This window comes from Manacus candei, unplaced genomic scaffold (genome assembly GCF_025592945.1).
Source record: "Manacus candei isolate 608988 ecotype Guabito, Panama unplaced genomic scaffold, ASM2559294v1 h1tg000002l, whole genome shotgun sequence".
NCBI lineage: Eukaryota > Metazoa > Chordata > Aves > Passeriformes > Pipridae > Manacus > Manacus candei.
In genome coordinates this window covers 5,348,508-5,375,152 of record NW_026138050.1, presented here as the reverse complement: position 1 = coordinate 5,375,152, position 26,645 = coordinate 5,348,508, and the positions used below count along the sequence as shown (strand labels likewise).

Sequence of the window (26,645 nt, the reverse complement as noted above, 5' to 3'; positions counted from 1 at the left end):
GGGGCTGGCTGGGGAGCTGATTTTCTGCACCTGCAGACGAGGACCTTCATAGCTTAAGGCCATTCTTTGCCTGCATTACCATGGAGCACATTTTCAGGGAAGCTTGGCTGCCTGGGCTGCTCCTGCCCAGATATTTGGACTGCGCAGGCATGAGCACCTTTTCAGGGAGGATTTTGTCCATGTGCAGAAGGAGACGTATTGCCTGCCTTTGCAAAGCACTGTCTGACAGCCTGATGCAAAACATGCCAGCACCAAGCTGTGACTCTAAACAAAGAGAGGGAAAGCACTGTATTTTTATTTTCTCTGCTGCTGCAGAGAGTTGGTTTTTTTCTTTCTTCTTGTTTTTTATTGTTTATTTTTATTTTCTTTGCCTGAGACAGGAATTTGGATTCTCTGTGCTCCCCAAACTCTTCCCTGGGCTGTCTCCAGCAATCAGACAGAGTGACAGCTCTGAAACTCTCCAAGTTAACAAGTTCAAGTGCTGATGATTAACTAGATTCACAAAGTTGATTGGAAAAAAATAGGGATATAAATAAATATTCCTGGAGATATTCCACCCCCTGTAGTCATGAACTTTGAATAATTGGAGGGAATTATGCTGAGTACTAATCAAAAGGTTTTTTTTTTTTTAATTTGCTAATTACTGCTGGGTTTCATCAGTGTCAGACTCTAATCATCTCAAGACATGTTAATTGACCCTTGGGAGTTGTTTATCTGATGCAGAAAGTTTTAGATGGGGTCACACAAAGAAATGCAATCATTGAGGTTACTTCTTGCCTGCCACTCAGACAGAGAGAAGAGTTAAAAAGACTTTGGGCTATGAGGATGTGGGCATTGTCTGAGCTCCAGAATGGCTCTTTGTGGGCACTGTGGCTTCCTCCGTCCATTGGGGACCTTCTCTTTCTTGTGCCTTGCACTTCAGTGTCCTCCCTGCCAGCCTCCTTTTTGTTGTATACACAGACAGTAACTTTGGTGATCCACATGCAGTGAGTGCTAACAGTGACATCCTTCCGGGATGTGGCAATGCTGTAAGGCTGTTCCTTTCATGTAAGGTTTATGGTGCTCCAGGAGTGGGCTGAGGGTCCTGCTGTGGAGCTTCCGGGGCAGTTTCACAGCCTGGCTGCCTCACCTGTCTCGTGTCCTGTTAATTAAACCAGAGGAGGTGGGAATTAGTGGAATAAAAGGTAGGGCAATGGGGAGTAGGGAAGTACTGAGTGAAGGGCTGACAGTTCAGCAAGTTTCTCAAGGGCAGGTCTCAGGAATACCAATGTTTTCATCATATAATGTTTTAATTAATGATCTTGGTATAAAAATTAGTCTTATGCTAATGAAATGCTCTGGAGATGCAATGCTGCGAAATATCCTCAATAAGAGGCATGTAATGTCATACCAGAAGACCTGGGTGATCTCGACATGAGTAGAAGTGATTAAATCTAAGAGTGCCAGCAGTGCAAGGTCGCAGACATAAGGGCAAATGAGGAGAACTTCTGCTACCGACTGGGAACTGAGCAGCAGTTTGGGAAAAATGCCTGAGTCACATAGTTAATGGTGGGTGACCACACTGCAGAGATGCAACCGAGCCCCAGGACGAGTCTGTTGTGTCCATCTCAGTGTCACAGCAAGAAGTGGATATAAGTCAAATACAGGAGAAGAGGAGCATTCCCAGGTGGTGTGTTACCCCCGTGGCATGTAGGGGCACCACCAGGAGCTGTACCAGGCTCTGCACATCTGCTGGAGGCACAAGTTCCCTCTGACAGTGATGGAACGACCGGTGTTCCCATTGCTGACTGATAATATTTCACCACCTCTTTTGCACCCGTTTTCATTTTGATTCCAGGATAATTTGTATCAGTTTATGAAATGAGGCTTTTCCTTCATTGCAAGAAAACACAAACCCAACCGCAACACCTAGGTATAATTGACTTAAGGCATATACAGGCGTGAGTTTTTATTTGATCACCTTCATTTTTCTAATTTCCCCCTTTCCATCTTCTTTTCCCTCTTTATTATATTGCTGGCTGTTGGAGGCCCTTGAATAGAAATAAACTTTCTAGGTAATATTTCTTAATAAAACCCATCATTTATTATTGTTATTCTCTACCAGTAAATGCCGAGCTCCTTCTCTCATTTGTTATAAGTCCAGATTAACATCTTTTCTGGCAAGGTTGGGATAGATACCTGAATATGACAGCACTTGTGTCCCATCCTGGCTGTACCCAGCTGTAGGTGCGTTAACGTAGATCAGGTCTCAGTCACCAGCAGCATGTCACATGCTGCCACAGCAGGACACAAAGTATGGAAGAGATTTTTTTCAGGCTCCTGTGTTTACCATGTAGCAGTGAGAGATAGAAAGCTCCTGACAGTGGCATCTGATCCTGCACCCCTTGTTACCCTCAAGTCAAGCTGTTACTTGTTTAATCTCAGCTCAGATGCTTCAACAGTTCACCCAAAAGTAGAGGTAGAGATTTCTCTGGAAGACGCTTGAGCCGTTGTTTACTGTATTGCCATTTCAAAGAAAAGCCTTTTGTGTAAAAGACACAAAAATAACTAATAACGTTAATATAAACATATACTTTAACTACTGTTTAAAGCTGTCACTGGGTTAAAATAATCTCCGGTGCTGCATCCCAAATGCACAGTAATTATGTGGCGAATCTCTTTATTACAGGGTGTCAATCAAGCAACAATGTGGCTGTGAGTGAAATCGCTTTGCGTCTCCACTGATATTCCCAGCACAGAGCTGCAGGCTCCACGATGCTTCTGAAGGTCTGTGTGCCTGTGCCCAGTTTGTCTGATTAAAAGGTGGCCATAGGAAGGAGAACTGGGCACAGCAACTGCGCTTGGCTTTTGGGGAAGGAAATGATTCTGCAAAGTATCTGTCCATCTTCCTGTATCAAAGGAAAACACACAGAAATACTTGTCCTAAGTATGCAGCTGGCCAGTGGCTCGTGGCATCCCCACGCAAGGGCCAGAGGGGAGGTCAGGGCAGCCAGGTTAATTCTGCAGCTGGGGTCTCTAGACCCCAGTGGGTGAAGCAGATTATTTGAGTTTTGGCCTGGAGGCTGCAGAGTTTGGGCTCTTCCAGCAGTTACTATGGGAAAAAACTGCTTAATTTTATGTCTAAACACAGTAGTGAGATTCTGCTTTCCACTGGAGTTCGTAACCCCATCGATCCTCCCTTTTCTAGGCTGGGAGCTGGAGAACAGATGCCAACCCCTTAACCTCTTGGAGTCAATGGGAGAGTGAGAAACGCAGCTATTTCCTCACCTGGAAAAGGTTTTTGCTTCATTTTCTTCTGCTGCCACTGTCAGCTGCTGGGATCTCATCTGCAACTTCTGCAGGGAGAGAAATCCTCAGAGAGAGACACAGCATGCATCCTCTGGGACTGCACAGCAGCAGGGACTGCATGGCTGCAACGAATCTCTCCTTCTCCCACCCTTCCTGGCTGTTGCCAGGTAAATCTTCCCTTTGCTTTTCCTCTCCTAGTTTCACTCCTTCTCTACTTCCATTCTTTTGACCCTCCACTTTTCATTTCATTTTCCCTCTAACACCACCTTCCCCCTGTCCATGCTCTAATATTGGTGGGTCAGGCAATTTTTGAGCAGAGGTTACAGAAATAACCCCAGGTTTTGCTGCGTGACTGTCTTTCCACAAGGAGGGTTGGAGAAATGCATTTCCATGTGTTCTTGAGCGAGGCCCAGGGATGGTGGCTCAAGCCTGGCAGGTGGGGTGAACACAGGCTGTGTTCTGTGGGAGGAATGTGGGTCCAGTGCAGAGCAGTGAGGGATGGGTTGGGCTTGAGGCTGGAGATAATGCTTTTCCCAGAAGCCTCTAGTCCCAACCTGGCCAAGGTCAGAATTTTCTCTGTCATTCCACCTGTCTATCATCAGATAGACAGAGTGGCCTCTCTTGTACACAGATCTTTTGGGTAGGACCAAAAATCCCACATCCTTGCTGGTTTGTGAGGGTCTGAGGAACCGAGGATGTGATTTTTTTGGTCCAAATTCCCCCTTCCTCTCCCTTGTAAGTGGGGTGGTGGCTGCTCTGCTCCTGCTTCCCACCAGGGCTTGTGTTTCAGCAGCTCTCAAAGGACATGATAGCAAATCACTTTGGGAACTGTTTATGATAAAAAGTGCAATACAAACAGATAATATCATCATACTCCACTATTTAACAGGCTTAAATCCCAAGGATGGGGAGAAGCTCCTGTGGAGAGCAGAGCTATCTCTCAAACACTTCTGCTGCAATTTAAAAGCACTCCCTAGCCTGGCAAGGCTAATTTCTCATCTTTTTTCTCCAGGGAATATATCTGGGTTTCTCCCTGCTTGAGGCCAGAGCCCTCCATACTGATTAGATTCATGCAGGGGTTTTGATTATCACTCTTCTTGAGTCCTGATGGAACACGACAGAGGTGCCCAGCTGGGCTGCATCCCACAGCCCACCTGCTGGTGCATCCCCTTGGTGAGGACAGACCCTGGGGTGGTAAATTGTTTTCTTTCATCAGACCCCACTCACCTCCAGGCACAAGGTACTCCTCACAGGAAAACAGTTCCAGTCTCCCACTCTCCCACCCAGGATTAATCCTGGGCTATGGCCAAGAATCACTTTACAAGAAGAACGTGTGGGATGGTTGCAACAATCCCAGTGTCACCAAATCAGCTGTGAGCTGGGCAGGACATGCTTGCTGAGTGGTGTCCCCGCGAATGTGCCCCCTCTGGGGAGTCTGGCTGCTATCTGGCTCATCCTTCCTCCTGCCCCAGTGCCCCACCTCCCTCTGCCCTCTCTTCCCCATGGGATTTTCTCCCGATCCATCAGGATGCAAACTTGAATTAACACTGCTGTTTGGTTTATGCCCTGCTGACCTGCCTCCCAGTCTCCTCTCCCATCCTTTTGTGGGTCTCTTCACCTTCTGGTGGGATGATTTAAGATTCCTCTTGTGATGTGGTGGGTGAGACCACCACTAATGCCCGCAGTGGCACAGGGGAGGGATAACTTATGGGAGCACTGGGCTGCACCTACCAGGGCAGGCACTGAGGACAGCTGTGACATCATTGCCCCTTTGTATTTATTGCTGCCACTGCATTCCCTCACTGATCTGAACAGGAAGAGTCTCATAGGTGATGCAGGAGAGTCAGTAAAAACAAAATAGAAAAGGAGAAAAGCATGAAAGGCAAAAATCCTTTTCCTAATTAAGCCCAGATGTCCCACCCTTTCAGTTGCATTGAGGGGTGGAAATTGCTTTCTCAGGTTATTTCTCTGGCTGGAAAGGTATTTATATCCAAACGTTGCTGGTGTGGTTGGTGTCTTGACTGGGCTTTTCCATTTCAGTGGCCCTTCTGGAAGAGCCAAGTTTTCAAGCGTTAGGTTTGGTTTCCGCTTTGAACAGTGACTCACTGAGCCTTAACCTGGGTCCTTCCTGGTGATGCACAGGAAGGCAGCGGGAATGCCAGGGATGAAGAGTGGGTGAAGGGATGTTCTCAGCAGAAGGAATAGTAAGGGTTGAGGGGTTGTGCTACAGCTATAGCCCCATAGTGCCTCCAGGAGGGCATCTCCAGTTCTTGCCACTCACTCTCCTGCCAACACCAGCTCAATGCACGACCGGGCCCCAGCTCAGACACCTCTTAGTTCTGACTGGGTTTAAATCACTGCGTTTCCCTTCCTCATTTCTTCTGCACTGGGGGCTTTACCCCACTCAGCGTCATTTCCCTGCTCATCTCCGGCTCAGACAAGGCAGGAAACGTATTTTCAATGTATTAATTAAAGTGTCTTTGCAGCAGAACATCTGCATGGAGAGCGATAGATCACCGAAGTGTGCGTGTGCCTGCGCGTTGCAGGCTCCCAGATAACGCATTGCTTTGCATAATTTATTCCAGCCAGCACAGCAATAATTTTCATAGCCTGTGATCTTCAAGTATGCGATTATCAATCTGCAACCCAGCTCCACGTGACCCAAACATTAGATTATTCCCAGATAAAGGAGAAGCAGGATGTTTGGCTCTCCATCAGCTCTGGCCAAATGGGTTGTGTGGGATGAGATCAAATGCTGTTTTGTTAGATCCCACCATGCCCAAGCAATGGGTCGGTCTTCTCGGGTATTCATCACTGTCAGCTATTTCGGGAGAGGATTGTCTTTGCCAATGATGCTTTTCAATTTCCTGATTGTTCAGCTCATATCAGTTTAGTTTGAAAGATAATAAGATAGAAACCAGAGACTTTCCAGTCAATAAAAGGAAACCTCAGAGGCTTTTTTGGTCTTGCATCTGTCATACTTTGTTGATATTTTAGCTGCTGAGCATTTGACAGCTGGTTGTAAAACTCTTATTTCTCCTTTGAGAGAATTAAATGAAGAGCATTTAATTTATTCCATGGAGGATTCCCCAAGTGACCCATGAAACAGGTCACTTTCTGGCAGCTGGGCCAAAACTGGAGAGATTTGGAACTTTCTCCACCCAGGGGAGAAAAAAAAAAAGTGATTTCATTACCTCTTCCCTTTCTTTTTTTCATCATCAAAACAATTCTGTGTTTTCCAGCATTGATCCTACCTCTCATTAGTACCACAAACCACTGCTGGCATCTGTGTGGCCAACATGGCCCTGCCAGTGACAACCAGTATCCCCTGGGTGAAGATCTTGATGCAGGATTGCACTGGGTTCCATCCATCTCCAGGCACTGGTGCAACTGGGAATGGCACCTGGGAGCATTTCTCTTGCAACAGGCACGTGGTGCTCCCCCATCAGCATGGACAGACACGTAGGTGGGTGCCCAGCACCATCATTGGAGACATTCCAGCCTGCTTAGCAGGTCAGGACATTAAGGGGCTAATGGTTAATGTCATTAACCAATATCAGGCAAAAGCTCCCTTAACTGTGCCAAGGGCAGGCAGCTGCTCAAAGCAGCACAATAATTATGTATAGACCAAGTAATTATTTTTGTCACATCTTCCTGGCAGGAGAAGACCGTTTGTGGGATGGGTTTAGCTACCTTCTGCAACACGCCTGTGTCTTATTTATCCAGAACAATACACTCAGTGTGATTTTTCTGTCATCTTTTTCCTTTTAACGTCGTTTCCAGCCCACACTGCTTTTAATTCGGTGAGGTAAATTGAGACTGGGAGGGGAAGCTGCAGAAATCCTCCAAACTCCCATTCTCTGAGCAAAACGTTCCCCCCGGGATCTGACAGCGTTGCTGAATAGCTGGTCCTTCTCTTCCCAAGGGGCTTGTGAGTCTCGGCGGAGACAAATGTTATTTTGGATGGCTGTAGTCGCTGCACGGCCGGGTCTCGTCGCAGGATCTGCTTGCAGCTTTGGAGCCTCCCTGGCGGCTCCTTCCTTACCTGGGGACCTGTGAGTCAGCAGCCCTGGTGCTGTGCTGTTTTGAATGTCGTGCCAAAGAAAGGGGCATTACCAGAGCGCTGCCTTCGGAGTCCTGGCGCTGGGCTGGTGTGGATGGAGGAGAGTTGCTCTCTACACTCTTATTTCAAGGATGCACTCAGCCTGCCTGGAGCCAGCTAAAGAAGATGAAGGACTTGGAGGTCTCTGCTCACGGGATCCTGGGGAAAAGGAGATGTTTTGAACCCATTTCCATTCTCTTCCTGAATGCATTTTTGTTCTGGATCTCTGGTCAGTCTTAAAATAAGAGAAGAAGCTGAGATGGTGTCATTAATTCCAAATTTGGTGGATTGAATAGTTGGATTCCCATCTGAATTTCTGATTTGTTCACCACTTTCACCCATCTCCAGTTTTTTCTTCTTTTCAGAGCTGAAGACTTAAGATGTCCACAGTCCTGTCTTGTAGCTTCACCTACACATCTTGGCTGTTTGTCCTTTCTCCCCATCTCTCTTTGGCCCAAAACACAGATGACCCTTAAATAACCAGGTGGCCACACACAGGAACCAGTAGCCAGTCTCCATGGTGGCAGTCAGACATGTTACTGCCATTTCCCCTTGTTGTGGACATCTTGAAAATGCAGCTTGAAGGTCCTGATAAAGCTTTCCCTGTTCGGATTTCTCACCCCTCACCTGAGGAGTTGCGCAGCCTTGAAAGGCACGCTCTGTTTTGCATGGGGACAACGTCCAAATCTGCTTAATACATGAGTGCTCACTCAGAGGTGTCCTTTCAGTTACTGCTTTCACCATCAGCAATCCATAAAAGTGTAGGGTGCCTTAGGGAATTGCTTGCTTTAACTCCTTTGCCTTGGTAACAGTGCGGCTGCTCCTGGTGCAAACAGGCATCTCCTGGCCCCCTCCCTGCCATGTCAGAGCATCGCCCAGCCTCTGTCTTGGCTTTCTCCCTCCTCCTTCCTCTTCCTCTGGGTCTACTTGCTATAACTATTGGAATGGATATAGTGGCAATTTGGGGAGAAGATGCTGTTTAAAGCTCTTTAATTTAAAGAATGCTAATTCACTCCATCCTCGGGCGAGTTATCCAGTTATGTGGAAGCCTCCTTTTCTCTGGGTGTCAAATAAGAGGGTGATTTTTCTCAGTCCATATTTAGAGGCTTTACTGAGCCCATGGCCCATAGGGCATCCTACAAGGAAGCTCACAGGAGGCAGAGACACTTTGGCATCCCCATAGAGCTGGGATGCCGCCATGGATGCTGCAGCCCTGGCCAGGATCTGTCTGGTGCCAGCCCCTTTTCCTGAAAACTGCCTTGTCTCTCCTGCTTGGAATCACAGAACAGTGGGAACCTGAGGTGGGCTGTGTTCAGCAGCCAGGGATCAGTGTGAAGGCAATTTCTGGGAATAGTAATGAGAAACTTGGCTACAGATCTCCATCTCAGGTCGGGTGCTCCAAGCACTGTAGCTAACCCATGTGAAAAATTGGCTGGAGACCTTCCTGTAAACCAGGTGCTGCTTCAAAGACAACTGGATAAATAGTCCTTCAAGCCAGGGGGGCAGCTCCAGAGAGAAGCCACAGGGTAATTCCCTGTGTTATAAAGACCCCTGCAGTCACCATCCCAAATGATTCCTGTCCTGTGCCCATGTGTGCTCCATTCTCTCTCAGGCTGATCCACCTGTCCCCATCCAAATGCTCTGCAATCTTCCCCCGTGTGATATTGTGGGATATTCCACAACATTAGCAAGTTGAACATGTTTTTACTGCCCAATGTCTCTCCATGCAATATTTCACTGTCTCGCTGGCTATTATCCTGGCGGCACAAAGTCCCATTGAAATTCATGGTGCAAGTCGCCCATTTGTTTCCTTTGAGCTTTGCAGGGTTGTTCTATGCAGCTTTATGCATATCATTTTTTGCTATGCAAAGTGAGGGTAATGACTTTACCTGCTCTCTTTCAAAGCACTGAACAAAACCTGTCCCCATGCTGTAGACTGATTTCAGAATATTTGTTCTAGGGTTTGAGAGGGATGAATCAGAGCTCTTAGGGAATGTGCAATCTGATGCTCTGTAAATAAAAAGTAAGTCGTGCTGCATCTACATGTCTCCAAGGCAGGCATGTGCTCTCTGTCAACCTTTCTTGCTGGGATCAGCTTCAGGGATGGCTTTGGCAAAGCAGAATAGCTTCATTTTAATGACAGCCCTGGAATAGCGTCACTTGTTTTGGCCAGTGCCACCGACAAGCCTTGGACTAGCTCTGCCTTTTGAGGGACAGATGATGTCCCTCATGAGTGACAAGGTGAGGCTCACCAAGCAAAGGGTCACTGAAGATATCAGGGGTGTAGGAGAATTGAAGGCACAGCAGCAAAGGAAAAGTTTTGCTCTGAAGACCTTTAGATCCAGACTGACTTGCCTCTGTCACCACCCCAAAGGAGACTAAACCTCAGGTACCCACGGCACAGCGTTGGTGTCTGAAATGGTGTCTGAAATGAGGCCCCCACATCAGTGACCACTTGTAAATATGGGGATCGTGATGTCTCTGCTTGGATCTGTGCAGTGACAAGGAGGGCAGAGACAAGGCTTTCCTCTCCATCCACTGCTGTTTGGACGTGGCTAAGCAAGCAGGGTGGATTTTGCCCTGCATGCATGGTTCGAACTGTGTGTTTTGCAAATTGCAATTTGAAGATCTGGTGGCAGACTCTTTGGTTCGAAAGCACGCACAAGCCAAGAGTTATTCCTCAAAGAGTTTCGTGAATAACACCAAAAAGCTGCACTGGAGAATTTAATTTTCTTCATGGACAATGTTCATATGAGAGGGAAAAAAAAAAGACAGACAAAAATCTTTAAATAAATAGCTCATTGTGAATTATTCACTCTGTTTACTTTCTTGGAGGTCCCAAGAGGAAGGTGCTATGTAATCTGCACTACAGTAGCATGTCAAGGTATCCAGAGGGGCCAAAAGAAACCATCAACAGTGGGATATGTCCCCTGGGGCCTTGGGAAAGGACATCCAGCCTGTGCTGTACTGAATTCAAAATCATACATGTAGGATCCCTTATGCTCCACAGGGATGCAAGCACAGTAGGGAGACAGCGATCAGCATCATCAAGGATGAATGGGACCAAATGAAGCCCATTTTGAGACTTCAGTGGTCAATACAATGACATGACAACTCCACCACCCTCATGGACATCCCCTTATCTGCCAGGCCCAGCAAGCAGAGGTAGAACTAAAGATCAAACCAGTCCTGGATGTCTCCACCAGCTCCAGGTGGTGAGCAGAGCGATTAATGATGCACAACCTCCCTGCACCTGGGCTGTGGGCTGGCAGGAGTCCCCTGTCCCCACTCCTGTCACCTTTCACTGACTTTCATTGACTTCTTCAGAGTTTCAAAGTCAAAAATGAGAAAGAAACTCAGAACAAATGGGAACCTATAAAAACCCATCCAAGCTGCCAAGTCTACAGCAGATACAATTTGCAATGGATGAGGTATTAACACCCTGAAAAATTGGGGTAATGATGTGCAGTAATATTTGTCATCACCAAGGCTGAATATGTTAAACAAAAATGTTCTGAAATGAAGCTTCTGCCTGGTAACTTTCCCAGATGTAAATATCGCTGTTGTTTTCCAAACATTCTTTAAATACCATAAGGCCTTAGTCCACTTACAGCACTAACAGCCCGTAAAATGTCATTTTTTGTTTTCTAATTAGTCTGATGATTTTTAGATTGGATTTGACAACAACAGTGAAGAAGCATCTCAGGCTGAAAAAAATTATCCCTTGGATGGCAAGTCACCCACAGCCATTCTGGTGCATCACTGGGAACCACACAGCAGCATCCCCTCGTCCTGCTGGATGGGGACACGTGGTGGGGCAGATCTACTCCTGCACCAAGCAAGGGGACACTAGCCAGCCTTGTAGGGATGTGAAGGGGGAGATCATGCCCTTCCTGCAAGGATCATCCTCCCTTTTTGCTGGTGAGAACTCCCTGTCAGGGTGCATTTTGCACATGCCCACGGCACAGAGGGGAGCTGGAGGCAGAGCCCTGGTGGGAGCCCCGGGTGGAGCCAGGCTGGTAGGACGTTCACCCTCTGTGCATGGTTGGTTGTTGCTGTTGTGGGTCTCATTGAAAGGGTTCAGGTGCTTGTGATTTTTAAGACACTTGAAGCCATTGCTTTTGAGGGGAGAGGAATAGTATAACTAAGCAAAGGACACCAGACTTCCATTCCTTGCTCACGTGGGGTCCCACGCAGGCAGGGTGGAAACCTCTGACTCTCCCCCAGGCTCTGCACAGAGGCAGTCACATGGTTGTCACATTGCCACCTTTCCCTCTGAACTCCCCTATTTTGGTGAGTGCTTTTCTCTCTCAGAGGACACCAGGTTATCCCAGTCAGTGCAACAGAAGGAGAATCCAGAGTCAATCTCTGCTGCTGTGGGCACCACACAGGAACAACGAAGTCCCTTCCCTGAGCAGGAAGAAGACACATCACTCACCCAAGGTCACACTGTGTTTTCTAATCTAACTCAATGCCTCCCTGTTCTGCATGGGCAAATGGACCAGTGCCCAGCCAATGCTCTGTCCCTTGGCCAGCATTTTCCTTCTAGGTGATGCTCCAAAAGGCAGCAGGAGAGCTCTCATTCCCATACCCCCTCCACATCACTGAGAGAAGCAGCCAATGTTTTATTAACCACCTCTCCCTCCTGTACCACTTGTTAAACTGGGTTAGGGCTGCTTAAACCTGCTGTGTCAGATGTCTTCTTCTGCTGGTGGAGAGGAAGGGCCTGCAGAGGCTCTCCTGACCTGAGACACCTTTCTCACAGCACTCCTTCCGCCGTCTCGCGTAAATAGATCAGTCATCCCAGCATGGCTACGTCTTCTTTTACTCCTTCCTGTCTTTAATAATATTATCAATGTCTGGTTTAGATTTTTACTAAATATAGGGGCCAGAGCCTGGGCTGGCGTCACTTCCTCCCAGAACTGGAACAGCTTGCTCAGAAGTACTTACTCCTTTTATTAATTTATCTCAGTTTGCAAAGTTGTTTGATAGCACCAAGTCTCCCCCCCCAGCCCCCCTTCCCCCACAGTGACCTGCCAGCTGGTAGGAATGATGCTGCTTAAAGCCTGTCCTTGATCCATGGGTGAGGCTTGAGGTTTGGGGGTCTGCCTCTCCCAAAGCAGCCCTGAGAAGCAGGGCACTGCGTGCCAACAGGCAGCAAATTTGCAAGGAGCCTTTGGCAAATCTTTTTTCTCCTCACTGCTGATCTCCATGGGTAAAGACCTGCAACGGAGTGCCAGTGGCATCCATGTCCCTTCTGGATTAGTCTTCTTCCAGCTGCCAGGGGCCAGATCCAGCTCCAGGGCTGGCATGAACCCCCAGTACTCCTGCCTGCCCCAGGATCTGTGTGGCACTGATGAGGGGGCTGAACCCTTTGACATCCTGCTCCTGGCACCAGCAGGGACCTGGTAGTGTCTGTTCCCTGCCTAGGGAAGCCAGTCTGTTCCTCCTCCAGCAAAGGCAGAGGAGGAATGGGACCTCTTATTTCCAGCCTCCTCAGGAAGACAGTTGACCCCATAGCCACTGTCATGGTGGTCCCCACTATTTCATGTTATTGCCTATAGATTTATTAGTCCAAAGCAATTTCAATAGGAACTCCTTGGCTTCGGGGCATCCCATAGGACATGGCAGAATGGGATATCCCTGCTCCTGGGAGAAAGGGGTCTTCCGTGCTTTGAGGGCATGAGACAGACAGGGATGGGGATGAGGAATAGAAGAACCCAGGGCAACCAGATAGCACAGAGACCAAGCCTCACAGCCTCCCCACTGGGCTGGGAACCAGATCATGGCCATGGAACAGGGAATGCTGGATCCCTTCTCCATGCCCATCCTCTCCATCATGCAGGGGTGTCTCCTGCATTTTCATGGGTGCTTTCCCTGGGCTGTGTGTCTAATGCAGCCAAGCACAGTGCCAGGTTGCCAGCTGCTGTTTGGAGAGGGACCATGGCTTGCCTGTTCCCAGGCTGTCTCCCAGCTCTATTATTCCACGCTTCAGGTTTTTTGGCTGTGGTGGTGTTGGTGTTGTTGCTATTAAACTGAAAGGAGTAAAATTTCTCTCCTGCACCCACCCTTCTCCGTTTGCCCTGCCACCTTCTTGCAGGGCTGCAAAAGGAACTTGCAGGCTTGGAGGTGGTTTTGCAGATGACTTGAGACACCTCGAGCCATCACAAGAAATGCACGGGCCAGTCTTTACCTCAAATAACAGTGCTTGGGGAGAGAGAAGAGCACTTCTGTTCCAAGGGTTGGCTCAGTGCCATCCACACTTTAATCATCCTGATTAGAGGTGTGTTGTGTTGCTAAAACAGCATAAAAAAGCCTGCCCAAAATGAGGAGGCAGGATGGCAGGTTCTGGTACAGGCAAGGGGTGGTCTGAGGTAGGAGGATGCCTGGGAAGCAGTGAGCACAGGGTCTGGGGACCTCTGGGAGCCGTGGGTGGTGGTCCTGGTCCAGCCCTGTCACTGTCACAGTTCTCTCAGCCAGCCATACTCCCAGAGTCCCCTGGCACTGCCTAGCTGGCACCAGTTTGGCTCTCGGAGGTTCAGCTTTGGTGTGAGGGGTGGGGTGGCTGTCATGCACACATGGGGACACACAGAGATGTTCACACTGGCCCAGAGAGACAGACACATGTGTGTAAATACAGACACACAGACACACCCTAGCCCCTGCACTCCCCCCCGTTGCCTGTCACACACATATACTCAGGTACACCCCAACACACAGACACACACTCTGACACACTCATCCCTTCACCCCCTCAGAGTGTCACCACACACATGCACAAGCACAGGCACACCCACACAGAGAGGCCAATGTCCCCAACATGCACACTCACACCTCACAAACCCTGCACACACACAACCCCACTCTCACAAGGTGTCACACACAGAGTGCTGCACACAGTGCTGCACGCGGTGTCACAGTGTCACACAGTGTCACACACATGCAAGTGTCACCAGTACAGTGTCAATGTTGCGTACACGCAGTGCCGCACAGTGTCATGCAGTGTCACGCGTGCACACCGTGTCACACACACAGTGTCACAGTGCCACACGCTCTGTGTCACACACACGCAGTGTCACACACACACACACAGCCCCCTCCCCCGCCGCCCCTCCGGTGCCAGCCCGACTCTCCCGGCCAAGCCGCTTATCGCTCCGGGCCGTGACAGCGGGGTCGGACCCAGCCGGGTCCTACCGAGCCGTGGCGAGCCGTGCTCCTCCGAACCGGGCCGTGCCGTGCTGAACCGAACTGAGCCGTGACCGAGCCGAACCGGCCGTGCCAAACCGTACCGAGCCGAACCGGACCGTGCTAGGCCGAGCCGAGTCGAGCCGAGCCGAGCAGTGCCCCACCGCACCCCTTCGCCCGGCCCGCACCGAGCAGAATCGCGCCCTGCCCATCCCATCCCACCCGAACCGCGTCGAGCCGAGCCGTGCCGAGCAGTGCCGGTGGAGCCCCCCGGGCCTGGCAGCGCTGCCCGGCGCCGCCTGCACGGGCAGGGCTCTCCGCCTGACGCAGTGAGGAGCTGCAGCCCTTCTCTTCTCGGAGGCCGGGCTCCAGCGCTGGGATTTGCTCGGCTCTGGCTGCGTTTCCCTGCCCGCCTCCTGCCCCCGGCCCGCCCGCCTGGAAGGGCGCGGGGAGCCGCAGCCGCGGGTGCGTCCGCCGCCCATCACCGCGCCTCGGGGCTGGGCGCGCCGCCGAGCACCGGGAGCCGCCGCCGGAGCAGGTAGGTGCGCCCGCAGCCCCCGCCGCAGCCCGCCCGGTCCTCCCGCGCCGTCCCCGACCCCGGGCGGAGCCCCCCGCCCTGCTTCGCACCGGCCCCGCGCCCAGTGTCGCCCCGCCGCGGCGCCCCGCGCTGCCCGGGAGCCTCGGGTGCCCGGCGAGCCAGCCCCGAGTGCCCGGCGAGCCCCGCGCAGCCCCCGGTGGCCGCTCCGTGTCGCCAAACTTTTGGCGGCTGCAGCCCAGCTTGGGGCTCCGGCGGGAGGGGACCGCGGGGCTGGTGGCGGGGCTAGCGGGGCTCCCTCCCATCCGCGGGCGAGGGGTCCCCAGGGTCCCCCGGGACAGCTCTCGCTGCCCTTCTCCCCCGGGCAGTGGGGAGATCGGGCCCGGAGCAGCTCCCCACGGCCAGGCTGGGGACGCGGAGCCGGGAACCCCACCGGCCGGTGTCCCCCCCACCCCGCCCATGGGGGATCCCCACTTCGGAGTCTTCCCCCCGCCTGCGGGGCGCGCCCGAGCCGGAGCATCCCCGGGAAGCCCCTGCGGCCGCCGCTGCAACTGTTGCCTGCGGGAAGCCCCGGTCCTCCTCCGGAGGAAAAGCCGGTGCCGCGGGCAGCAGTGTCCCCCCGGGGGTGGGGGGCTTCCGCCTGGGTCGCCACATCGCCGCGCGGAGCGCTCGGGGCGGGAGGGCCTCTCGCCCACCACCCCAAATAACCCCAGAGGCTCCCAGTCTTGGGCTGGGGGCTGTGGTACACCCAGTCCCCGACTCTGCTGCCCTCGCCCCCCCAATCCCTTCTGCATTCCCACGCCGGCAGTTGGGACCTGCCTCTCCCCCCACACGCGCTCCTTCAGCGGCTATTTCTGTCCTCGCCAAACGCGCTGCACATAGAGCTTTAATTAAAGAAAATTAGTGGAGGAGGGTGTGGGGGGGTGTCCGTGCTCCGGGAAGGGGGGGGCCGGTCCCCAGGACCTCGCCGGGTGCTGCTGCCGTCGCGCTGATGGCTCGGGGGAGTCGGGGGCAGGTGCCCGCCTGCGAGTTTGAGCCGCTTTCGCTTGTTTTTTTTCAAGAGAAGGCGGGGGACGGGGGTTGAGGGGAACGGACACACGACGACGCGAGAACGTGTTCCTGCCCGGAGGGTGTGTTGCGGTTTTAATTATAATGACAGATGTTGCTGTAAAGTTCCTGAATGCAGGCAGAGCACGGAGCACCGGGACACCTGCCCGTCGGACTGGGGCACTCGCCCGTCGGCGCAGCCGGTGTTGAACCGCCGCCGGAGTTGCCAAAGAATTTTCTTGGTTGCGTTTTGAATGAGGATCAGCCGGGGCTGGGGGTCCTCGGGGCCGCGGGGTTTGGTGCGTGGTACCCAGGGATGCCAGGGCAGCGGAGGGCAGCCCCTCCTCCCTGGGCAGGACCCTTCCAACCAGCCCAAACCCCCGGCGGTCCCCAGCCTCCGTCCCGTTCCCTGTGGAGCGAGGTTGCTCCCTCCGTGCGTGGCGGGACCCGACGGGCAGCCGCGTCCCGATGCTGCGGAGATGCCGGCCCGTCGGGGTGCCTCCCCTCATCCCCCCTTTCCTCCTCCAGCTCTCCCTGGGCAGAAACTTCCTCACCGCTGCTCATCCCTGCCTTCCCGGGCCGGGCAGCCGGGGGGACCTGCGGTGCTGATCACGTCCAGGATGTGATTTACAGCCCCAGGAAAGCCCCGCGGAGGGAGGGGAAGGGGGGGACCGGCATCACCAGGCTACCCCGGGGCAGAGCCGCCGTTCCCGCCTCCCCGGCCGGGGACTCGCCTCCTCCCGTCAGCTCCGCGCGTTCCGCCGCCGTTTCGCGCTGGATTAAATATTTAGAAGTTTGCAGCGGTGAATAAAGCGATCGTTAATAGAAATTGATGGCATCGATGCAAAGGGGGTGGCACCGACGATGGGAACGGCGCGGCTCAGCGGGAGCGGGCGGGGCGCTCCAGGAAGCGTTTTTAAAGGGTTTCACCCTAAGTTAAGGGTTTGTTGCTCCGAAGGCTCTGGCAGCACCCAAACTCGGGAGCTGCTCTTCATATTTCCGACGGTGTCTTTAAAGGGAAAAAGCGGATTTTTCCGCCCTGTCTAGCTGGAAAGAATAACTTCGTGCTTGTGGAGATATGAGGCAATCCGCATGAGTTTAGCACCTAAAATACCCCCCTCAGCACCTCCCGCTGTGCTGCCTGGCACCTTGAAGGGCTCACAAGCCCCCCCCAGACCTCCTGGGTTTGCCCCTGCAGCGGGGGGCAGCGGGCAGCGGAGTGCTGTCGGTGGCGGTCGTGAACGTGTCCTCAGCTGCCCGAAGTGCAGCACTGGGCAGGGAGGGTCCCCCGTCCTGGAGAAGGCTGGAGCAGGGGTGAAGTTTAACCAGTGACCTGGAGGAGCGAGTGGCCACCGGCATGGGGGCAGCCTCCCCGGGGCGGGGCGGGAGGGGGGGACATGGGACCGGCCAGGGGAACGATGCCCGGTGGCTGCGGAGCCTTGGTCCCCCACGTCGGGCTCCGCCGCTCCGCTCCGAGCTTGAGTCAGCGCTTCTGTTAGCGGCGTGGATGGGGCAGCGCTCGGCCGAGCGGGATGCGGTCCTGGCGCGGGTGCGGAGGCAGCGGGAGTGGGGGAGGAAGGACGGGCTGGGATGGGATAGAGCGGGCGAGCAGAGAGAGAGAAAGGAGGGGCGAGGGTTGCTCGGGGACCGGCCGGGGGTGCGAGCCCACCCGCGCCCTCTCCGCAGCAGCCGCTGTTCGGTGGGAGCCAGCGGCGTTGGGCAGCGCCCGGCGTGGGGCTGAGGAGAATGGAGGGCAGAGAGGAAAGGAGGCGACCCGACGCCCCGATGATGGGCGCTGGAGACGGTCTGTACCCCCTAGGGCGGGTCGGTGCAGTGCCCACGCCCGCCCAACCCCCTCGCCCCGCGCTGGGGGACGCTCCCCCGGCCCGGCGCTGCCCACGCGTGTCCCAGCCCGGCCGCCCCTCTGGGCTGGGGCAGCGCCGCTCTGTGACAGCAGAAAGTGGCTGGAAAGGGGCGAGGCGTCACACGCTCTGCCTCCGGGAGGCAGGGAAAGGCTGAGGGACCGATGGGAAGGCATGAATGAATGAATCTCCATAAAGAGCCCCAAGCAGCAGGGAGAGGGAGAGAGGAGGAGGAGGAGGAAGGAGGAGAGGAGGAGGAAGAAGAGCCGGAGCAGGGCAGGCAGCAGCAGACGTGACGCCGGCAGGTAAGGGGGTGCCGGTGCTGCACGGCCCCGCAGTGCCCGGGATGGCAGGTTTGGGGGGCACAGCCCAAGACGGACAGGAGCTACCGGGACCCCGTGCAGGTTTGGGGTTTTTTTTAGGGGACGTATTTCCCTCCTGCCTCTTTGCAAAATGTGGGATTCCCCAGACTTCCCAGGACTCCTTTCCTCTCCCGGTACCCCCGCGTCCCCACTGGCTGAACCCGCGGCAGCTTTCGGCGGGGATTGGCACCGGCGGCCAGACCTGCCCCGCATCGGGGCAGTCCCGAACCGGGCCAGCCCGCCCAGTGGCAACGCAACTCGGCCTGGCATCTAGAGTTGCTCTGCCGGGGGTATCCAGCTTCTGCTGGGTTCAGTGGGGAGCTCCTCTCCGCTTGCTCTCCGTCCCCCTTTGCCGCTCCGTCCCTGCCGCGGTTACATAAGGCAGAGGAGCCCGTAGCCAGCGCTGACGCGGGCCGGATCATCGGGATCGCACCCTGGGATGCCCAGAGCTGAGCCCAGCCCTGCCTGGCTGCTCCCCATCCTCTGCTGCCTCTGTCCCTCTGCCCGGGCTGAGCCGCCCATTGCCTGCCCCTGCCTACCGCGGGGACTGTGCTGGAGTCACGCAGGCGGGTTCTGGGGGGCACAGGTACACTCGTTCACTCACACACCCCCAGCACTGCTGCCTGCCCTTGGCTCTCCTGCAGAACTGGCCCACACTGACGCGCGTAGCCCTTGATGCACACCCCCCGTCCGATGGAGCAGCCCGGCTCCCGCAGACGGGCCCACACCACAGCGATGCACCCTGGAAGTGTTTGCACACAAACACAGCGCTGTCGGTAGCACACGGGTCACGCTCTCGCACACACGTGGGCTGGTCCACGGCAGGGGCTAGTGCATGCCATGGGCTACTGCTCGCCAGTGCTGGCACAGGGGTGGTGGGTGCTCTCCTCGTCCCGGACGGAGCCGGCTCCCAGCCCAGGCGGGTGCTGGGAACTCTGCTGGGAACGCTGCAGGCTTGGCAGGGCAGCCCAGGCTGGCTGTGGTGGGCAGCTCTGCGGCTGCCCGCAGCTTTCCCCTCCCTGACCGAGGTGCTCCGAGCAGGGATCAATAATGCCTTTCTGATTGGCTTCAATTCCCCATTCAAAGTAGTCACTGCATTAGGACTTGATTTTTCTCCCCTTTGACTCCCGGCCAGATTAGATTGTGAATTTGGCTGATTTCAAGCAACTGGGGGAGGGAAGAGTCATACAGTGAGCAAGAGAGAACTGAAATATCCTACAGGATCCCCTGGAGGGGAGAGAAATCAGGTCTAGATAAGAGCTTGTTCTCTCTGCCTGGCTGATGCTTTCCTGTTTGATGATCAGAAAACACAAGATCTAACCTCTCATCAGGATGCCTAACTATGAAAGGTCAAGCTTTTGGCTTGTTCTAGGTGCCAGGTTTGTTACTGTGAGCTGTGGATTATTTATTTTGTTCTCCCATCGTATGCTAAATATAGGAGTGCACAATGCATGCAAACAGAAGGACGTGGTCAGTGCTTTGGAGGTTTACGAGTCACTGTGGATGTAACTCTGAGGTTGGAGAAACTGCTATGGGGACAAGACATGGAGAGGTCCATGCTCTAGAGAGCCCAGAGCTCTCCCCTCTGTTTGTCAAGTCTCAGCCCCATCCTTGGACATTTTTTTCCTATAGTTGTTTCCCCATGCACTTGTCCCCATGTGCTGGGGACAAGTGAGAGGTTTATCAGTGAAGTCCTGTGTTCCAAAGGGACAAGGGAAGCAGCAGCCAGGCACATCCTAACCAAGCTGGTCTGGGTGGAGTTTCCCTGCCGGCTGCTCCAGGGCCGGGATTTCATGCTGAGAAAAGCCACAGCAGCGCAGCATCGCCCGCAGAGTCCCAGCTGCAGGCACTTGGCTGTGAATTGGTGTTAGCTCCAGGTGTAGCAAAAGCCTGGGATTACATAGTTTCTCACCAAAGGGCACTAGGAAGCCACGTGGAGAAGAGAGGCTTGAGAAGGAGCTGCTGCAGGGCAGTGAGGAGCTTCAGGAGGAGAGGATGTGGGGCTGGGGGCTTCCTGCAGGTAGGCTGTGCTGTTCTGAGCTGTGCTGGGGCTGGGGGGGGCAGCTGGTGGAGTCACCAGCAAGGCTGTGAGGTGAAGGGTGGAGGAGAGGGGAAACTACTTCAGGGGTGGTATGGGGGGGTATGAGCAGGGAGCACAGCCTCGGGCAGTGTTTGGCATGATCTGGGACAGCTGCTGGATTTTCTTGGTGTTACGAACTCAGGGCTTGGGAAGGGTTTGAGTGAACCTGATGGCAGGACAGCACCGGGGTTGAGTGACTGGGTATGGGGAGATGGATGTGTGATGATCAGCAGCAAACTGGGCCCAGAGGAGGCTGATGGAGAGGAGAGGGGCTGTGTGGGGTTCGGTGGGACGGCTGTGGAGCCAGGCATGGCCCAAACGGCAGGTGAGGGAGAAGGCAGAGCTGTGAAAGCAGTAGGGCTGTGATGACCTTGGGGTGAAGAGGTTGGAGACCCTAAGCCTTGATCCTGTGTCTGCTAAACCCTCAGCAGAGCGGTGACGGGGGCTCAGTGTGGAGAAAGAGGAGGAAGAGAGTGAAATGATATGTGTGGTACAGTTTGGCTGCTGGAGTGGTGAGTGTGTGTATCTATCACAAGGGTCATCCGGTCCCTGACACACCCCTGTAACAGAAACAAATAATAAAAAATATCAAAGCAAGGAGCTGTGAGAGTTAGCTCCAGTTGAGGGGGACCTGGAGCCTCCGTGCACCACTCTGAGGAGCTGGAACATGAGAGTCTGGGGGAAGTGGCACTGCAAGGGGTGTATCAGCCTGGGTAAGGGAGCTGGAGGGACATGGTTGGAAGCTGGGGAGGTGGAGATGGGAGTTGATGTGGTTATGGCACTACCCTGAGAGAAAGCTGTGTGTGTTTAAAAAAATGCCTCAATGAACAAAAAAACCCAACCCTATCAATCAGGGAAGGTTTAAATCTGTCACTTGGGCTCAGCCTCTGTACCACCTGGCACGGACCCCTGTGCAGTGTGAGATTCAAGATGACCCAATAGCCAGAGAACCGCTGCTCATGAAGAGAGCCCTCCGCAAATGGAATTGTGGCCAGCTGCCTCAGGGAGCAGAGCATCCCACATTGCTGCCTGGGAGCCTGAGCTCCTTGTCCTGCCTGGGGACTGGTGAGGCAGAAGTGGGGGGCCAGATCTGTGACCCCTGTTCCTGCTGCCCAACCTGGGGAGCAAACCATCAGGCATTTGTTTAAACACACACATTGTATACATTCAGGGCTCTCAGAAAAGCCAAATGACCACAACCCTGCTGGCTTCCCCCACCCTTCTCTCCTTCATGCTTAGAGGGAACCAGTGGGAAAATCTCCAAGATCTGTTTTTTCTCCTTTCCTATTTCAGTGTTTCTTTTTGAGCTGGACAAGAGCAATCTCTGAAGCTCATTTGTATTTTTAAATCTGCAGGAATAAGTGTATGGAAATGTATGTGTTTTACTGTATCAGCTGCTATCAGCTTTTAGCTTTATTACACTAAGTGCAGAGTTTCTTGTGGGCCAAACTCATTCATTGGATTTAATGGAGTTAAACTGCAGGCAGATTTGGCTACTTGTTTGTGTATATCTTTGTAAAATGGACAGGCAGAGATAATAAAATTTTATACTCTCTATGGCATCTTTTAGAGGAAAGTCTTCCAATATGTTTTATAAACAGCATGCAGATTTTGCTACAGTGTATGCTCATATCTAAGTACAAGGCACTTTAGTGCTGCTCCTTTTTTCCCTTTCCTAGAGCTATATGTATGCATGTGAACTTGGATTTGCCTGCGTTACTTTCTCGTGCTGCTCTCCTGACAAGTGTTTTCAGCGGTTTTAAACAATTTCACTGGATTTCTTTCTTTCTTTTGGGTGTGTTTTTATCTCTTCCTAGAAATGGTAGTAAGAACCCTAACCCTCGCTGTGAAGGGCTCAGAAGGAGGGAAGAATAATGCATATAAAGCCTTTTGCTAAATACCCATAGCACTCCTAAATAGTCCCAGCTGCAAATGCATTATCTCAGGACCTTTCGCAGGCACATCACAGGTGTGATACCTTTGAGGGGCTGACTTTTTTCACCCCTTTTTCCTGAGATACTGTGTTCCTCTATTTTCATGATGTGATGATACTGGTTTCTCAACGTATTCTGGGCCAGAAAAGATCCTGCAGGGACTTTCCCAGTGTAATGTGGAGCAAACCGACACCTGAAAAATGTATTTCTAGGAGATGGATTTATTTTCTAATGATGTATTTGTTTGTTGTTTTTCTAGGCTCTAAACAAATTAGACCCAGACATGTGGCTATGAGGCATTAGGAGGGGAAGCGGTTGAGAAGCTGAGCGAATTCATTATGCTTATTTATGACTTATCAAATGGCCATCACTGCCTCATATGGAGCACTTGGGTGTGTGGATTTGAGGGGAGAGGATATCAATATACAGGATAAATGCAAAGCAGTGGTCAGTGACAAGGATGTGAATAAATCTGGAGATCCTGGTGACAGTAAAACAAACTGTGGGTAGTGAGGTATGAGAGAGATGTGATGTCAAAGGAACCCTATAATGTATTTATAGCCCCACTCAGGATTTGCTGGGATTCCTAAATAATGCATTAATTCAATTTCACATTCTTAATTAGTGTTTGCTCAAATTGGAGCAACATCATTAATTTACCGCCTCATATTTTTACTTTGCTGGTGTGGTGGGTTTCATTTTTTGACTCTTTCCCCTCTCTGCTTTACGAGACTCGTAACACTCAGCTGTGATGCTCGTGCCACAACCTGCAGCTTTTCTGGGAATGCCAGTTTTCCATTTTAGGATTTTTTGATTGTTTTTGTGCTGACAGGGCTCACAGCCCTGACTGGACCCTGTAATTGGAGGAAGAGGGAGAAAAAGAGCCCAAATGTGAAGCAGCTTCTCTCGAATGCTGAGCAGCATCTGTTCTTGGTAGAGCAGCATCACGCTGGGGCAGGATTAGGCCTTTTGGGTTCCCCCAAACAGGGGGGATATTTTTGAGCATTTGATTTTTTTTTTCCCCCCCTCTGTGCAAACTCATGACACTTGCAGGGATGGGTGCTCCCTGTCCCTCTGGGGTGACAGCAACACACAGGGCTGCTCCTCCCTGCTGCCAGCACCGAGAGCTGCACAGGGATGGGGAGGCACAGGGTGCTGTGTGTCACCCCATGGGAAATGCTGAGCAATAATAACACCTTAGGTGCTGTGCCCTTTATTGCTTTGTCTGGAGGGAAGATGTGCTCCTGAAAGCTGCTCCTGGACGTTTGTTCTTCGGCTCCTCCTGGAAAGCAGAGCTGGGTCAGGGACACGAGTGCAGGGTAGATGCTGGTGGCCAGGGCTCTGGTCCTCGGCACAAGCCAGGTTTGTGGTTAGCACTTACCTGTAACAGATGTTTTAGCTGGTTTATTCAAGTTACAGGATGATAACAGATCAGGGAGACTAATGCAAGCCAAGGCTGCTCCCTCCCAGCTATGCCTTCCAGGAGCAGATCAACACTTGTCCCAACTTTTCAGACAGCAGTTTGGGCTTTTCTACTCACCGCCCCGTTTCTTCCTTTTAATTTTTGTTTCTGGCTTTGGCTTCTCTTCCCCACCCTCTGCCCACGCTCTGCTCTCTCTCGGAGGCGAGCGGTGCAGCCTCGAAAGCCCCATTCATCACCGCCTGCTCGCGAGGCACCGGCAGCCGCCGCCGCTCCATTGATTGACTGCAGCGGGGAGTGAATTTGAAATCATTACGCTCCTGAGACAGCTTTTAAATATGAGGAAAATCAAGTTCTGTAAGAATCCTGGTGGAAAGGGTGTCTCCAGCCAGGGAATCCCATGTGGCACCGGGTGCTGTTTGGGTGTAGAGGAGACCCCGCTGCTCCGGACCTTGAGAGTGTCCCTGTGTGAGCTGGTGAGATGGGAGTGGGCAGGCAGGTGCTGGCAGAGAATTAAGTAGAAATATTTCACTGTTGAAAATACTATTGTGTAAAGCCATCCATCTGCTGCCTGTCTAATGCTTTGCATGAATTAATGAGCTGATTGATTAGGAGAAACTTGCAGCAGCTGGGTGAGGGAAATAATTCTTTTCCTCCTGTTACAGGTGGGGAGAACTCGAAGGTGCAGAGGTTAAGATTAAGGTTTCCAAGTTGGGTTGTTTTTGCGTTTAGTGAAGGCTACAGTTAAGGTGTGTGTCTGTGTCTTGTATTACTGATTGATCAATCTGATTTTTGGATGTGTTTTGACTTCAAGAGCAGTTGTGAGAGCTCGATATGGCTGCAGCTCAGCCCTGAAGAGTCTCAGCTCAGGATCTGATCTTCCAGCACGTTTGTGGCAAAACAGCACAGTCTGCTGTGGTGTTTGTAACCAACAGTCTCTTCTTTTTATGCTGGAAAAGACAAACTCTTGTCATTTCTTACAATGTTGGCTGTTTAACAAACCTTCCTCTTGCCCTGCAGCCTTTTTCCAGTCAAGGTTTTCCATAAGCATCTCCCCATTCCTCACAGTATCTCTCCTGGCCACCTGCAGCTGGCAGAGTCAGGTTACTGATGGCTGGATGTGTGGAGCATCTCTCTCCTCCACGCTACGATGAGTGCAGCTTTTCAGGAACAGTGCATTGAGCAAATGTCACTCCACAGCCCCAAAATCTATCAAAGGAAGTGACAGTGGCTGTAAGCATTAATCATCCCTTATCATCAAAATAAAGTTGTTGCAATAGAGTATTGTCAGAGGATAAATGTCCTGACTTCAGCTCAGTGCTGGTTCCATTAATGCTGGTGGTTCACTAAGGTGTTCCAGCAGGAGATGGTAATTGTGTGGCCCAAGGACTTGTCTTGTGACATTAATTAACCCTTCCCTCTCCAGGCTGGGCAGCTGGTCAGTCTTGTTACGAGTTAAAAGCCTGGGACACTTGAGGAGTTGAAGTAGTTTATTTTCATCTCTGTGCTGAGAAGTTTGTCCCTGGCAGGGATATGTGGAGCAGCACTAAAAGGGCATTTCCCACTCACCCTTCTGAGCTTTCATTGTGGGGAAAAAAAAAGGAAAAAAACCCGTAAGTTTGTTAAAGCAATGCTAAAAAAGGCACTGATTAAAAAAAGGTATTGAACATCTGATTTGTGGTATAAAAATACCTGCTTCTGCTTTACTCCTGCCAAAGGACATGGCTTGAAAGCAAACCTCTTAACCCTTGTGCTGATTCTGTCCCTGCTCAGGGTGCAGCAGGGGCAAAGGCTGTGGGCAAACAACATCAAGAGTGTGACAGACAGGGCATCCATCAAGGTCAGCAGCACGAGGGATGGGACTGCTGGTGTCACTGAGCTGATTGACTCGTTGGGATGGAGAGAGGCACTGCAGTAATGTCACTTCAGCCACCTTCTCCTGGGGAAGGTGTGCTGAGTAGTGAATTGCAAGGTCTGGCGTGTGGCCCAAGGGAATGGAGAGCTGCTGGAAATCACCTTGTGTTTAAAATCTGGGAGTTCAAGTCTGTCTCTTGTGTTTTATGGCACCATTGAACTTATCTGCTGTCTGGGTTTGAGCCTTTGTCCGTAGGGGCTGCAGGGACCTGGTCTGTGCTAAGAACAGGCTGTGCTTTGCAAACTGTGCAGCGGAGCAGGACACTGAGGTGGGAATGGGATGGAGCTGTGCCTGAGCAGGCAGGTGGGGCTGGAACTACAGGGTGCACACAAGCTGGGTGGGGATGGACACCACGCTGAGCCTCTCCGGTGTTGCCCACCTGGCCTGGCTCCTTTTCACCTTGTCTGGGGCAATGCTGAAGGCTGGGCTGAGGAATAATGCAGCTGTTTCTGGAGAACATTTGCCATAGAGGAGTAAGAGGAAAACTTTGATAAATCAACATGTTTCAGCAGCTGCCCCAATTCACAAAGGAGCAGAAATCGGGCTGTGGAGTTTGTGTAACTGCTTCCTGTGTAAAGAAAAAAGGGGAAATAAATCTGTGGGATGCAGTTCTTAAAGCTCCATAAGAAACCATGTAGTCATTTAGGTTGGAAAAGACCCTTAAGGACATAAAGTCCAGCCATAATGCTTTACAACCAAAGTGAACATCACAACCTCATCAAAGTTCAGAGATGTTTGTCTCATTGTTTACTGGGTGGGTCAGTTTGTTAATCTTGAGCTTCATGAATGGACTTGATGATCTTGGAGGTATTTTCCAATGTAAATGATTCTATGATTCCGTAACAGATCTGCAGAAAAGTCCTCATCTGTATTAAAGTCCTTTCCAGTTTTGAACTAGATTGTAGGTTCTTTAAT

At 52.2% G+C, this 26,645-nt stretch overlaps 1 protein-coding gene and 2 long non-coding RNA genes across 7 annotated transcripts in view; 2 read left to right on the top strand and 1 right to left on the bottom strand.

Moving 5' to 3' along the window:
• Nucleotides 1–3,301, top strand: part of LOC127466544 (uncharacterized) — a 28,421-nt gene extending 25,120 nt beyond the window's left edge. The window contains exons 4-5 of the long non-coding RNA XR_007902776.1: nt 2,669–2,766; nt 3,188–3,301. This is a non-coding gene — a long non-coding RNA (uncharacterized LOC127466544). The remainder of the gene's footprint in view (nt 1–2,668; nt 2,767–3,187) is intronic.
• LOC127466540 (uncharacterized) lies at nt 398–5,358 on the bottom strand. Its single transcript, XR_007902774.1, has 3 exons — nt 4,907–5,358; nt 3,268–3,335; nt 398–1,141 (listed from the first exon to the last, which is right to left on the bottom strand). It is a non-coding gene; the product is annotated as an uncharacterized LOC127466540 (long non-coding RNA).
• Nucleotides 5,359–15,010: 9,652 nt separating this feature from the next.
• ELFN1 (extracellular leucine rich repeat and fibronectin type III domain containing 1) overlaps nt 15,011–26,645 on the top strand; it is a 105,238-nt gene continuing 93,603 nt past the window's right edge. For 2 of the 5 annotated variants that reach the window (XM_051777147.1, XM_051777156.1), the window contains exon 1: nt 18,102–18,324. The gene's annotated coding sequence lies outside the window, so the exon portion shown is untranslated. Of the gene's footprint in view, nt 15,114–17,616; nt 17,707–18,101; nt 18,325–20,380; nt 20,402–26,645 lie in introns of those variants that run through there. The other 3 variants (XM_051777163.1, XM_051777180.1, XM_051777171.1) reach the window with 3 other exon arrangements.